At 35.1% G+C, this 15,172-nt stretch overlaps 1 protein-coding gene across 19 annotated transcripts in view; it reads left to right on the top strand.

The window, feature by feature from the left end:
- Window positions 1-15,172, top strand: part of ralgapa2 (Ral GTPase activating protein catalytic subunit alpha 2) — a 324,474-nt gene that overhangs the window by 281,642 nt on the left and 27,660 nt on the right. The gene's annotated exons all lie outside the window — the stretch shown is intronic.

Genomic DNA, 15,172 nt, shown 5'->3' with positions numbered 1-15,172 from the left:
TAGCCTACTGTAACGTCTGCAATTATATAAAATAAATAAATAAATGTAACTTATATAAACCTTCTGACACCCTTACAGTCTTCGATACCTTACCAATTACAGAAAAACTACACACAGCATACATTTAGTCCTTATTTGGGTTCAAGAACAACACAACATATAGCCCACAGTCAGTGCAAACCTCTCATATGTTGCTTTAATCTTCAGCAGCACGTGTGGCCTCTGTTAGAGAGTAATTCCGAGTTCATAATAGTCCAAAAGATGATGATAATAGTTAAACATGGCAGCTTGTTCATGTTTTTGGTTGCAGACGCATCATTTGCTGCTGTTTTATTTTCCGGCTTCTCTTTTGTTTTTTCTTGCTTCACTCTGTGTTTGTCCTTTTCTGACCGGATCATTGGATATCAAAGTGCTTCAATAAACACAAGCAGCACGTTATTAATATGAGTTCAAAAAGTTAGTTATTTCAAATATAGATGAGATCGCGAGCTCTCTGGACAGACTGAAACCGCTCGCACTTTTAGACAGGATCGTAACAAGAACAATAACAGGGCACAGCAGATTTTGTTTTTCTTGGCTTTGTGGCTGTTCATCAAAACGACAACAAGGTTTTTTTGAGCTCAGGTCGACCATGGCTTGTTATTATATGTTTATATTATTACGGTGTAATCTCCCGGCTGTGTATTTAATTTTTAGCTTGTTGGTTAGTATCACACTATTCTCGTGCTAAGTGTTTGGTAGCTACGCTTTTATATCATATTTTAGTTTGCTGTAGTATCATGTATTTAATGAGGTCAAAATGTATCCCTTATGTGCATTCAACAGTTTATTTGTACTTTTTTTTAATTTTATTTAAGCATTTCTATAAGCATTTAATGGAATGAATTGGTGTTGTTGGCATTAGTTGGAGAAACCTTGAAGGGATTGTAACTGTATGAGCTGCTTGAGGCAGTAAATGCAATGGTCTGTCCTCAGGCTACAACTCCAAAGGCTCCTTATGTTTCAATTACAGCCTCCATCTCTGATCAGACCTGGCCTTTCTTCAGCTTAACAGACCCAGCAGTGCAAGGCCTCGAGCCTCTGTTTGCTAATTGACCCCTGCGATGCTAATAAAGCACTAAAGCCAACTGCAGCAGCTCTAGCATTACACCTCTTCCTCTTTCTCAGGCCTCTGGGTTACTGTGTCCATCTGTGCTGTTTGTCACAAACCTGTTCCATTTCATCCAAGTACCTTGTAGCATTAAATAAAAGAAGACTACATTTGCTTACAGACATAAGGAGCACACTATTGTTGTGTTATGTCTCGTTACAACTTATACAACGGAAAAAAAAGGGCAAAAATTATATGTGATGGATATGGATGTTGTCACATAACCAAATTTACTTTTTTTCCAACTGTTTTGGATCAGAGCAATCAGTGTGATGTGAACAGAAACCAAAAATGCAAATTTTGATGAAAATTTTGAAAGTTTTGATGAAATTAACACTTGCATGCGCCAAAAAAATTTTCAGGTAAACAAAGAGAAAGCTGAAGTCATTACATTTGAGTACAGAGATGAGGCTTTCTACAATGTAAATGCATACCTTGGCTCTAAGGTTAAAAAAAACAAAAAAAAAAAGAATAAGGTTGAGAATCTTGGTGTGATTATGGAATCTGGTCTAAATTTCAGTAGCCATGTTAAAGCAGTAAGTAAATCAGCATACTATCATCTTAAATTGCAAGAATTAGATGCTTTGTTCCCAGTAAGAAACTTGTTCATGCTTTTATCACCAGCAGGGTGGATTACTGTAATTGACTCCTCACTTTTCCCAAAAAGACAGTCAGACAGCTCATCCAGAACACTGCTGCCATGATTCTGACCAAAGCCAGAAAATCCGATCACATTACCCCTGTCCTCAGGTCTTTGCACTGGCTCCCAGTTACATTCAGAATATATGTTCAAGTATTAAAACTTTCTACATACTATTATATGACCTAGAACCACAATACATTACTGATATGATCACTGAATACAAACCTAACAGACCCCTCAGGTCATTAGTATCAAGTAAATTAGAAATTCCAAGAATTCAGTCAAAAAGCTGGGTGAATCAGAACTTCAGCTACTAACAGCATCCCCCGCTGCTGGAATCAGCTCCCAGATGTGCTCCAACATTAGGCACATTCAAATCAAGGCTGAAAACACATCTGTTTAGCTGTGCCTTTACTGAATGAGCACTGTGCTACGTCCGACAGATCATACTATTATGTCTTTATTTTCTTTATCATTCCTTTAAAACCTGTTTTAACACATTTTAATTTGTTTTTAATCATTTTTAATTTGCTTAATAATTTTTCTCTTGATTCTTTTACTCTTGTTTATGTAAGGCGCTTTGAATTGTACATTGAACAGTGTATGAAATGTGCTACAGAAATATAGAAACTTGCCTTGCCTTGCCCAAACACAATTTTTTAAAGTACTTCAAAAAAGGTTTAAAATGTGCTCAAACGAACTCTGTCAACCCATTGACACCATAATTTGCATTATATAATTACTATGACAATCATTTGCTGGCAACGCAAACAAAAGCAACCTTTCCTACTGATCTTAAGTCTAATCTTGCCTTTTTTAATCATGTTTTCCAGAATCCAAGATATTTATATCATACAATTTTGCTTCTCAATTAATGGTAACGTGCACTGGAAAACATGGCAAAGATTAGAAAAAGAATAGCATGGTTTTGATTGGTTCTTTTCATGTTATTCCCCGTTTCCACTAAGTGGTACAGTATGGGTCGGTACATGTCAAAAAGCCAAAAAGGTATCAATGGTACCCTTTCGTCGACACTCCAGAAAATATCAAAGTAAAACTGTACGTGTCATTCACATATCACATGAGAAGCACTTTTCACAAAACAGATGCTTTATACACATAAATACTTGTGTATCAATGTTCATTACTAATCTTTCTATGAACATTATGGATTATGACTGCAGAACAATGATGCGAAATAGCCTACAGTAATTTCTGCAATTATATAAAATAAATAAATAAATGCAACATATATGAACACATATAGACCCTTACAGTCTCCAATGTTACCAATTACAGAAAAACTACACACAGCATACATTTAGTCCTTAGTTGGGTTCAAAAATATCACACAACATATAGCCCACAGTCAGTGCAAACCTCTCATCTGTATCTTTAATCTTCACCAGCTCATGTAACCTCGGTTAGAGAGCAATTCCATCATTCCGAGTTCATAAAGTCTAAAAGGTGACCATAATAATTAAACATGGCAGTTTATTCTTCTTTTAGGTTGCTGAAAGAATCATTTGCTCCTTTGTTTTTCCTGCTTCTCCTTTGTTTTTTCGCATGTCACTCTTGCGTTTGTCCATTTCTGAAATGATCGGTAGTCATAAGCACTTCAATAATCATGCGCATGTTATTATCATCAGCTCAAGAAGTTTGTTAATTCAAATTTAGACGCATGGCGAGCGTACACAACAAAGCAAAACCGTTCGCACTTTAGACCGCCATGTAAACAACTATGAGGCACAGGGTAGATTCTGCTCTTCTTCTTGGCTTTGTGGCTGTTCATCAAGGCGACGACAAGATTTGTTTATCCTCTGGTCAGCCATGGCTCGTTATTATATGTATGTGTTATTACAGTGTAATGTCTCTTTTGTGGTTTTAAAAATGGCGGTTCCTTTGTTTTCATTTTCCTGCTTGTGTACACGCTGGTGACATTTGTCTGTAAACCGATAGCATTCAGCTGCGTGTCTAGCTCTGCCTTTTGTCGCCTTCCGAAAGGGTATCCAAAAAGTAGTATGGTACGGTTTGCTTTTAGGTACCTTTTGACAGTGGAAACGAACATAAAAGCGTGCCAAACCATGCCGTACTACTTAGTGGAAAGGGGCCATTAACGTATTTGGATGCAGAGTTGAACAAATGTAAAGCAATTTTTTTTTTTTTTTTTAAATTAAAACACTGGCGATCGCTGTGTACAGCACAGAAAATTTTTGTTCTTAAGTAATTTACCTTCTTTAACCTGCAGAAACCCTGATGAGGAGTTGCGTTTTTACTGAATGGAGTCATCAGATAATTATTTTTTTCTTAGCAAAAAAGTGGTCTTTTAGCAAATACCTTTTTCTGTACTTTTACAGTAATTGAACAAAAGCATTCTCATGATCGTCTGAGAATTTATCCTCAAAAAAAGTCACTATTAAGCAGAATTGTGTGATATTTGCGCCTTATATCGCTCTTAGCCTTGTTTTTCTAGCCATAACTCTGCATATAATCTCTGCTCTGCCTGAAGTCCATTAACACGACCATTTTCAGAGATTTCATGATGTAATCTTAACCACGTCAGTGCTTTCCTTTCCCCCTGCGTCATGCGCTGCCTCCTTATCTCCACGGGCTAATGCTAATGTCAGATTTGCGCGTATGGTGGAGGTGACTCTGTGACCCTGCTTCAGCGCTGTGACATCCAGACCGAGGTGTCCTGCGGGGTGAGATCTTTTGTTGCGTGTGTGGACAGAGGGGAGGGGTTTCGGGGTTGGACGGGTTCAGAAGGCGGTCCCGCGGGTCCGGCTCCTGAGCTGACTGCTAATGAGAAGCCATCTGAGGCCCTTTGAGTCCCTGTGCACCTTGAACATGGCCACTACTGCCACCTGACCTTGGCTTTGATCTGCCAAAGTGCTTGACCTCTCAATTCCCCACTGGCCATCCCTTACCATCTGGACAACAGCATACACGGTCTTCATCTCGTTCAATCACCCTCACACACACGTCAGGAAAATTATAATTTCACTATGGACAATTTAGTGAGGTTTGGCTGATGAAATTGAATGGGTTGTACAGTAGTTTTAGCACATGAATGAATGGATTGATGTGTTTTTGCAATGTGATATGGTTAGTTTAGTATTTTTTTTTATTATATTTTCCCCAATATGATTATTTAATATTAGCTTTTGCTGTTGTTTAATTGTTTGTTTGGCTGCTGTTGAAAGTTAATTTGTAATGTTTTTCCTGTTCTTATTACTTTTTTGTCTGTGTTATGTTCATAGCACCGACAGAAATCTCAATTTTACCTCTCTAAGTGTGCTAGATGTTTCATACTTAAATATTTCATTATTAAATAAATATTGAAAATTAATTATTATAAAATATAAATATTGAAATGAAAGTGAAGTGAAAAAAAATCAGATGGCAGCTTAAAGACGACTCTCATGTGGAGAATAAAGACACATTCATTGTGATTTTATAACAGACTTTAACAGATTGTAAAAATCTTGATGGTTTTATGGCTCTCGCCTATCAAATCTGTTGTTTATTTTGTATTCTCTATAGGATTTAAGTCAGGGGATTGGCTGGTCCATTCTACTGCTTGATTTTCTTTCTCTGAAAGCATTTGAGAGTTTTCTTGGCTGTGTTTTGGATCATTGTCTAGCTGAATTGTTCACTGTTTTCCACTCTGTTTTCATCTTCATCATCCTGCTAATGTAGATGTTGGACTGAAGCAGCTTATATTAATTTACAATGACGAAGTGTAGAGGGTTTCTGATTAACACAGAGATTTTAGCTGCTGTCTGGGCTTTCACTGCTTTTTTAGACCTCCCTTTCTTCATGTGTTTAATAGGTTTTACTTTTTATAACACATAACTAATTAGATTTGTTTTATTTGCATATATAGTGTTTTTTTATCAACATCTGGTGAACATTTTAAGTTGACAGCACCTTTAGAAATATGTTCATGAGAAAATGGTGACATGTTAAATACTTAGGTCACACTTTATTTTCAAGGTCCGTTTGTTGAATTAAATTACATTCCATCCACATGCCAACTAATTCTCATGAGATTATATGTAGACTGTTAGGTTAGGGTTGAGGTTACGGTTAGGATTAGAGTTAATTTAAATTGAAATGTACTTTCTTATAGTCATTTCTTATAGTCGGTTAATTGTCTATTGAATGTCTGTATCAACAGATATTAAGCAGACAGTCTACTAATACTCAAATGGACCAACAAAATAAAGTGTTACCAATGCTTATTTCCCCCATTGGATATAAGGGGTTTGACTTTGCTGTGGAAATTAGTGACATAATAGTCAACTCACTGGATTTGTTAAAAAATGCCAATGTGTGTTCTTTAAAGCAGACAATGGAAGCTTTGTTAGGAACTGTTTTAAATGACAAATAACATATTTAGTGAATAACATAAACTTAGTATTTCCAGTTCATTTACTAAAATGATAATACACACCCTTGTTTGGTTAGGGTTTGATTGTAACTTATATAAATGTAAAACTTGCCATATTGTTTGATTCTCAAACAGTTCTCTTTATTATTGAGTACACCCCATTTTTAATTTTTCTCATTTTCTCTGTGAATATGGTCAATGTATTTTAGTGCATTTAAACAAAATTCATTTATTCAACAAATATTAATAAAATAAGATTTTAGCCACCAAACATATTTAGAAATAGAAAGGTAATACAATTAAATTCAAGCAAAATACTGCAAAAAATACAAACTACAAAATTTCAACAATTTTTTTCAATTTTTTTGCGTCTCTTGAGTGTTCCTCTTTTATAAATTTGTATTTAATATTTTCCTATAAGAAAAAATTGGCTGTACTAGTTTTTAGACCATTATCGTAATTTTGAAGTTTATTACTGTTAACCATACAGCAGCTTACTTGTGGAAGCTGCATTAAACAAACCGAAGTACGCTACATAAAGTACGGAAACATAAATAACTCATTACGACGCATCGATTGGGTTGGATGTCATGTATTGTTAGCAAATGTTTTTTTTTTTTTTTTTGATTACTAATGTTGCCACCTTTGTTCACTATTATTACTACAAATATTAATATAAACTACTAATATTTTCAAACAAATTTTCATGAATTTGTACTATCATTTGACTACACAAATCTTTTTTTTTGAAGTCATATATGTTAAAGTCATAATAAATGCAAGCCCCTTCAAATGCAGCATGCTGGATTCCTCACAATTCCTTTATTTTGTTCCAACACAAATTAAGTTAATCTAATCATTTTTACAAATTGAAATGGACTGAACATAAAACAATTAAGTTGTTTCAACTCATTTTAAATATAAAGTGCTCAGCATAATTGAGTACAGCCCATTTTGAAAATGAATATTTTTTCATTTCATTTTCATTTTCCATTTCTCAGTGCATATAGGCAAGGTATTTTGGGGCATTTAAACAGAACAGATTTATTCAGCAGATATATTTATTCAAATAATATTTTGGTCAGCAAACATCTTTAGAAATAGAAAGATAGTACAATTAAATTCAAGCAAAATATTGCAAAAATACAAACTACAAAATTTCAACTCAATTTTTCCATTTTTTTGTGGTTTCTTGATTTTTCCCTTTTTTATTTGTATTACAATTATTATAAATACTTTTTGTATTTATTATTTTTTTATAACATAAATTTGGCTGTACTAGTTTGTAGACCGTTATCGTACGTTATTTTGTTAGATAAGCTCCAGATTTGGCTTCAGCACTGACTAATCTAATGTATATGCTCAAATACAATATTGTATAGCTTTCTATTAAAAATATGAAATTAAAAGAGAGATTTATGAGGCTTGTATATGCTAAGCACTGTGTATTTTTTTGATCTAGATGCAATTAGAACCCCCAAATCGTCCTATAGTTTGAAGCAAAAGCCTGTTGATTGCATTACTGTAGCATGTCCAGAAGACCGAGCTTCTGTGACTTTGTTCTGGTTGAAGACCTGGTTGAATAAATTGTTTTGGACTGTTCCTGAATACTCAATGAGACTGCGCTCCCCTGGGCTTCTGCTCTCGACAGCCTTTAATGCCTTGCCTTTGTCACCTGGTGCACCGTGGGGTGGCAAAGTGGCCTCCAAAAGAGTGGAAAAAGAGCATTATCTGTTAAAACCCCTCAGCAAAATGCTTAAAGGACATTTTTCCGTCAAAGTGGATTTGCTTCATCTGTTTTTCCCTTCTCTGGTGTAACAGCGCTATTGTACTTGTTGTTTACACACTTTTTCCCCCTTTATCACTTCAATGCGCGATCTGACCTGTGCTTGAATGAGGTCATCACATTATTTTACATGGCAGGGGGATGTTAAATTTGCCCTTTTGACACCGCGTCCCTCTCTGCAGCGCAGTGGATGTAGTGGGTGCAGGAAACTTTTTTTGCGATTGATGCTTTTTGGAAAATCCCACTACGCTAGATTTCCATCAGAGTTTTTCCATTGCAGGTGCCGATCGGGTGACTTAAATTACAATCACACTGGGAAATCCCTAAACTTCAGCAAACTTTCTTCTTATGATTCGACAACTTGTGTAGATTCCCACAAACACTCTGGCTCCGCATTTGTTTTTCTCCCGACTCTTTGTCATCCAGGTGACCACTGTATGTGCAAACATTCAGTGCTTTTTCTGAATGTTCATTTCAGATGACGAGAGCTCAAATAGTGTGCGTGAAGCCTGCGTCACTGTTCTCTCGCTTTATTGAATTAATTCATGTCACCGTCAACCTCATGCATTCAATGGAACAACCTGTGCCACAGCAATTAGGGAAACCCGAGACAAATAGGAGATGCGGGGCAGAGAACTGATCTTGTGGAGATCAAAACAAAATAATTTAGAGGATTTTTGTAAAACAAAGATCACTGTATTTCTTATTAATTTTTAAGTGTTGGATTTAATTCATGTTTGTACAGAAATTTTGTTTATTTTTGTTTATCGTTGAAGACCTTTTCATACTACAATCTCAAGCATATAATAAAAAATTTAAGAGCAAATCTCATCTGTAAAAAACAGCCTACAATTTACTTTACTGTAAAATGTACTGTAAACAATCTAAGACTGTAAATTGTAGGCTTTTTTTTAGATATTAGATTTGCTCTTGCTCCTCAATTAGAATATTTCCAAGCTTTGTGAATACTTTTGTGTACACATAATCAAAAATATTGACTTTATTCAACAGTTTCTTCTCCTCAATGTCAGTATATTGCACTGTGCAGTTATGTGTACCCCTAGATGCCAGTGTGCAAACCTCCGCTGAATACAACAAATCATTGACCCATCTGGGGATTTGAACATACACAATATACTGACACTGAGGAGAAAAAAAACTGGAATTAAGCCATTATTTAAAAAAGAAAAAAAGTCTGGCAAACTTGACTTTTCTAAAAGACTATGTGGTGACTCTTTTGTTGATGAGTAAGTGTTGAAAGTGCAGTCAAGTATGTTATTGATTTCTTTCTTTTTTTAATTACTTTTTTTCTAAAATGTACTTTTAATTTTTAGGTTATTCATGTATTTTTAATATCACTTATTTTTTTTAAAAGAATGACTTAATTCAACAGTTTTTTTCCTCATTGTCAGTGTATTGTGTATGTTAATGTCCTCAGTCTGTGCCATGTTTCATACAGCGGAAGTTTTCACACTGTTGTACATCTGTACAGTGCTCATGAACGTGCGCAATATACTGACACTGAGTAGAAGAAACTGTTGAATAAAGTCTTTATTTTTGTTTTATGTCTTCACAAAAGTATTGGAAATATGCTAATTGGAAATATGCTAATTGAGCCACTTACAGCCTGTTTTAAGGATGATTTTTGCTATCTTTGAATGAGTCAGGAACTTTGCTGTCTATGAAGAATGAGGGAGCTCTGATTTTATTTGAAATATCTTCATTTTTAGATTGACACAAGAGTGAGTAATTAATAATCTCATTTTCATTTTGGGGTGAACTAACTCTTAAAAAAAAAGAGGATGTGGTGCAGGGAATTAATCTTTTTATTTATTTTTTTGTAAAACAAAGATTACTGTTTTTTTCTACTTATTTGTATTTAATTCCTGTTTGTAAAGAAATTTTGTTTATTTTTGTGTCGTCATTGAAGACGTTTTCATACTACAATCTCAAGTATACAATCAATAATTAAAAGCAAATCCCATTTCTAAAAATACAGCCTACAATTTACATTCTTAAACCTTATCCCGAAAATATAATATCTTTTAATCATTTTCATACAGGTTAATACAGTGGTTTAATTTTTAGACTGAATAGTTTAACAAAAAATACATGAATAATACAGGAATAAGCAAAAAATATACTAAAATTGCAAGCTACAAGTAATAATAAAGAGCAAGTCCCTTTTCAAAAAAAAATAAAAAAATAAATAAATAAATAAAAAGGCCTACAATTTACAGTCCTAAACCGTAGTATGAAAATATCATATCATTTTTTTTTTCTTTCTAGCAACATATTTATTTTTTTTTAAATCAGGTTAAAACAGTGGATTAATTTTTAAACTGAATAGTTTAAACAAAAAAATTAATAATATGTGACTGAACTAAAAACTACACTTTAGAAAAAAAACGAAAGCAATAAAAAGAAAGAAAGAAACCAATGACATATTTGTCTATATACTTTCATTGTCCATCAATTCAACAAAAGTCACCATCTAGTCTCTCTAAAAGTCAAGTGTGTCAGAACTTGTATGAAGCTGCAAACATCAATTAGGAGCAGATGAATGTAGGATATGTGTTGTGACTGCTACATAAATTTGCTCAATAGAAAGGAGGTTAGGTTTTCTTTTTTTTTCAATCTCAGGAAGTGGGAGTGCAGGCTGGCCGATGGCAGAGGTGACTCTGGTCGAGGTCAATATTTGTTTTAGGAATCTCAATAGCTGAGCCACGCTTAAGTCATCTGCATCTCTGATAATGGAACGCCATATGGCTCTGTTGACCTAGTGGGATCAGGCTTATTATCCCTTATTCTCATTCCTCTTTCCCTCCCTCCCTCCCTCCCTCCCTCTGTCCTCTATTTTACGCACATACACTTTCCCTGTGCTCCCCTGTTCTCTTAACGTCAATGCATTCTCTCAGTTGGTATTACTCACTGTTATTCCACCAACACTAACACCTTGTTTTCCTTTATATTTATTTTATTGACCTATTTTTATGGACATTGTGAAGTCATGTAATCTTTGTTTCACATGTTCAAATGGGTATAATGGGACAGCATTAATAGACAAATCAGTAGACTGACCACAATTTAAAACATCTGAAATGTTGTTTTGGTCATTCTAAAATCTCTTATCTGATCTATTTGCATCTTTGAAAGGAAAGATAGCTAAAGTTTCCATAGTAAAAGTAAAAGCTGCCATTTTTAGGTAAACCCCTCCCCGGCAAGTGCCCTTAAGATATGCACATACACTATCAGCACATAAAATGCTTTGCCGATCAGTTTGATTCCAGAGATAGTGGGTTTATTTTAAGGTTGAACTACAGTATTGAATCCATGCTAGTTTTAATCCCACTTTATATTAAGTGGTCTTCACTACTATGCACTTTCATCAAAAATAAGTACTTTTGATGCTTTTGAAGTGGAATAAGAGTAAGGTTAAGCACATGTTTGGTGGTCTGGGTAGGTTTAAGGCCAGGTCATGGTGTAAAGGATGGGTCAAGAGGATAATATTAATGTAACTACAGAATTTAATTACATGCAGATTATTTTAAAAATATGATGTGCAAACTTAAACGCATTGTTCCAAATGATTCAGTTAATGTATACACATAGCAATTAAAGTGCCTTAATATTTATTCAAGATGCACATAATGCCTTCTATTGTGATGTTGTTTCCAAAGTAGTTTTTTATTTCTTCTCAGTGTGAGTATATTGCGCATGTTCATGTGTCGCTCCAGTTATCTGGTAATGTATTACCTCAGAAGCTTTGTTTCATTTTGCAGAAGTTGCGAACTAGTATTTGGAGGCACTGCACATTGCTCATGAATATGGAGTCAAATTAGTCTCAGTAATAATGCACAGCACTATTCACATTTACCAAATCCAATTTGTAAATTTAAAACACAATTTGTGATTTCACAAGTAAAAATCTTAAATATTTTTGACTTGTATTGCACTTTTATGAATTGCATTTTGAATTTACAAATTGAATTTGTGCATTTATGAACTGTCATTTGAGATTATGAATTGGAATTGCGTATTTATTTATTATGCATATTTGTTTAGAATTTTATGACTTGGATTTGTTAATTTATTTGTTTTGAATTTATGACTTAGATTTGAGAATTAATGAATTGTGTTTTGAATTTACAAATTTGATTTGCTAATTTAATTGTGTTTTGAATTTACAAATAGGATTTGTGCATTTATGAATTGGGTTTTGAATTTACGAATTAGATTTGCACATTTATGAATTGGGTTTTGAATTTACAAATTGGATTTGTGCATTTATGAATTGTGTTTAGAATTTAAAATTCGGATTTGCGTATTTATAAATTGCATTTTGAATTTAGGAACTGGACTTGCGCATTTATGAATTGTGTTTTGATTTAAGGAATTGGATTTGCGTATTTTTGTACATTTTGTAAATGTGTATTGTGAAATGTTAATCTATTATTTTTGAGACTGATCTGGCTTCATAATGAATGTGCACAATATACTGACACTGAGGAGAAGAAACTGTTAAATAAAGTTGTTATTTTTGATTATGTGCACACAAAAGTTTTTTTGTAGCTTATAAATTGCGTAATTGAGCCACTGAAGGTCTGTTTTGAGGATAATTTCAGCTATTTTTTTGGACTTTGAACTAGTCAGGAACCTTGCTGTCTATGGAGAATGAGAGAGCTCTCCGATTTCATTTAAAATATTTTCATTTTTAGATTGAGGGTGAATAATTAATAACCTCATTTTCATTTTGGGTTGAACTAACCCTTTAAAGATGTGTACGTATCTGTACACATTCACTCATCAGAAAAGGTGGACATTATTTGAGGCGACGCCAGAACTTTTCCTCGCGCATCGGTGCACCTCCTCCCTTCCTGCTATGTGTTTTTAGCAGGGAAGCATGCAGAAGTGAAGCAGATTGCTCTCTCCTTGTGTGCAGCCCTCAGGCTCAGGTGCTTGTCAGCGCTGGGTTCAGACGGACCTTTTCAACAATTTGTCACGGTTGCCTCGGCCCCTGCTGCGCCGGCACGTGGCGCACACACACACACACACTGCAGCCAGCCTGGTCATGATGGAGTGCAAAGGCCTTGGCAACAGCCTAGCGCCAGGCGGAATAAGCAGCCTCCCTAATGAGATGGGAATGGCATCAGTGGGGCCCTCCAGAATTTCAGCAGGCAGGCATGTGGCCCTGGAACGCCCCTGTCTCCACTCCACAAGCTATTCATTAGACGTTAGAGCACACACACATACACACTATATACATATAAATACAGCAGTACACACAGACTGTATGTGTGTATTGGTCTGGCGTGATTGCTAGGCTTCTGTTGGTGTGTATGTGGACGCAGAGGCAGAAACACCTGCTCCTGCGTTTGTTTGGACGGTTAACGGACTGTAGCTGTAACTGAACAGGCCACGTTCACCATGTGTGTAATGACTCCAGTGCAAATGGCTTCAGGGAGATCTGATTTGTTTCATCTGCCGTTATAGCTCCAGTGCCCACACTGTTACATGCCATTTGCTGTAAAATGCCAACTGGAGGCTGTGAGAAGCAAAACTTTGATAAAAGAAGACATAAGAAACTTTTTTTCAAGATTTTCATTCCTTTCCCTGGTTGTCTTTTGTTGCCTGTACAATAGGGAAAAAATGGAAATTCAGACATGGTTTACTCACTCTCATTTTCAAACCTGTGATTTGAATTTTTTAATTTTTTTGGCACAGAGCGTAAAAGATACTTAGCAGTATGTTTATGCTGCTGATTTTTTAATTAATAAAAGATGTTGTAACCAAGGCTTGTGCATATATATTAATGTTTATATATATAAAGGTTGCCACAGTGGGTAGCACTGTCTCCTCACAGCAAGACAGTCACTGATTTGAGTCTTGGCTGGGTTAGTTGGGATTTCTGTGTGGAGTTTGAATGTTTGGTCCGTGTTCATGTGGGTTTCCTCCGGGTGCTCCTGTTTCCCCTACAAGTCCAAAGACATGTGCTTTAGGTGAATTGGGTAAGCTAAATTGTTCGTAGTGTATGTGTGTGAATTAGAGTGTATGGGTGTTTCCCAGTGATGGGTTGCAGCTGGTAGGACATCTGCTGCGTAAAACATATGCTGGATATGTTGGCAGATCATTGCGCTGTGGTGACCCCTGATGAATAAAGGTACTACACCGAAAAGAAAACGAAGAAATGAATAAGCAGCTAATTAGTTGTTAATTTAGCTAAAAACCTAGTTAATGGTTTGTTATTGTGTGACTTGTACATTAAAGTAAAGTGTGACCCTTAGATTACATGCAAAACCATTCTTTTTTACACTCAAGATAACTTATTTTAAAAAAAGCAATGTTCAGAATATCTATTTTGCCTGTTTGGGTATCAGAGTAGGGGTGTCAAAATTAATTGTTTCTTCGGTGCACCGCGTTGCAAAGGTGGACAATTCGGTATCGGTTCAGTAATAATCATAACCGTTTATTATGTACTGACATCATTTATTTCATATGCGCTATGTCGCCCTAGCTTACATTGGTAAGGCAGGCGAGCGCGGGTAGTTACAACGTTCTAACTACTTAAAAATGCTGAAACTGCACAATTTCACTGTGTGTGTGTGCTGGACTTTCACTGACACTTACAGAAGAAGGGACTAAGCCGAAAAGAAAATGAACAAATGAATTTAAGTAACAATTCACACCATTTACTTCTGGCTTTTTACCTGCCAATTATGATATTAACTGTTTATTAGCACTTATAAAATATGATCTTATTTTACATACCTAATCCTACTCAATACCTAAACCAAAACTTCTAACTATTAGGAAGCAGCTTATTAGTTGTTTATTGAGCTAAAAGTCGTAGTTAATGGTTTGCTATTAGTGTGAATTGTACATTAAAGTAAAGTGTGACGCATAGATTGCATACAAAGCCTTTCATTTTTATGTGCAAGATTTACTTATTTAAAAAAAAAATGCAATGTTCAGAACATGTATTTAGGCTGTTTAGGTATCAAACATTACTGACCAATAATAAAAGAAAAGAAAACCTACATAAAGTAATTTATGGATCATGGATCAGTTCCACACACCGTTTGCTATGCCGTAATGAAGGAAAAATTAGTAATCAGTTATTGGATGTTCTTTGCACTACTGCATGTTTAAACTCCTGTAACATGACTCATGAGAACTAAAGATATTTGACGTCATTGACAG

Source organism: Danio rerio, chromosome 17 (assembly GCF_049306965.1).
Source record: "Danio rerio strain Tuebingen ecotype United States chromosome 17, GRCz12tu, whole genome shotgun sequence".
Taxonomy (NCBI): Eukaryota; Metazoa; Chordata; class Actinopteri; order Cypriniformes; family Danionidae; genus Danio; species Danio rerio.
This window is presented reverse-complemented; position numbering and strand designations above follow the sequence as displayed.